The sequence below is a fragment of the Phalaenopsis equestris genome, unplaced genomic scaffold, assembly GCF_001263595.1.
Source record: "Phalaenopsis equestris unplaced genomic scaffold, ASM126359v1 Scaffold000256, whole genome shotgun sequence".
NCBI classification, from domain to species: domain Eukaryota; kingdom Viridiplantae; phylum Streptophyta; class Magnoliopsida; order Asparagales; family Orchidaceae; genus Phalaenopsis; species Phalaenopsis equestris.
Window position 1 is genome coordinate 558,478 of NW_018164698.1, and position 1,140 is coordinate 559,617.

A 1,140-nucleotide genomic window follows, 5' to 3' on the forward strand; every position below is an offset into this window, starting at 1 on the left:
TATATATATATATAAATGTTGTTGTTGAATTCAAAAATGTCATGTTGATGGCACCCAAGGAACAAATGTTAGACTGATGAGAGGGAGAGAGGGAGAGAGCGGGAGAAGTGAAGTGCACAGTCACATAAATTTTATGATAATAGATTTAGTAGTCCCTTATTAATGAAATGTCATTCTATTTATAGAATATTCATAGGGAGTGTCCAATAAGTTGCATATTTGTCTTAGTTTTAATAAGAATGTTACAAGCAATTAATGTGCAATTACATCTTTTCATAAATATGTAACTAAGTCTGGGATCCTTTAATATTCATAGCCATCATTGAAATTGTTTTGTATTCACAACTATTTGAAATGGAGTTTAGTGATCAACTGATGCTAGCATTCAGTTATCTGATAATCGTTCGGTTGACTGTAAGGCATTCGGTTAGCTGAAAGTTATTCGGACGACTGGAAGGTCTTCGATCGATCTTCTCGAGAGAACCCCTCATAGAGACATTGTCATTAGGATGAACTTAGACTTTCAGGCAAAGGGTGTGTCATTATAATCTAATGAGCAGCTCTCTTTTAGACAAGAAGTCTTCATAGAGGGTTAAAAAAAATGTTCTATGGAGCGCTATTAGTTTTCCTTGTGAGGGATCTCATCAGATGCATTGTTTTTGTATCTTCTTAGTGAGATTCATTGAATTTTCTTGAGATTCGTGCTGCCATATTTTTAATATACAATTATTTATTTATTTTTTCTTCAAAAAAAAGTTGAATAACAAAAATTTTAATAAACCTAGTTATTAAAAATTATTTATCACAGCTAAAATTTTTTAAAGCAGCTGAAAAAAATAAAGCCTAGTAGAACTATTTATTATCGATATCTAGAGTAATAAAATAATGAGAAAATTACTTCTAAAAAAATTTTAGGGTCATTTACATACATACCACACAAACATCCTATGTATTTACATATCTATCACCTAAATTTTAATTTTTACATATATACCACCGTAACTTGTTGACTTTCAAAGGAATTCGTCATTACTCCAGTTGTCTTCCTCTTCCTCTTCTATAGCTTTCCCACAACGATGGGATCGCAGTGCGTAAAGTCCCCCAAATATATATATATATATATATATATATATATATATG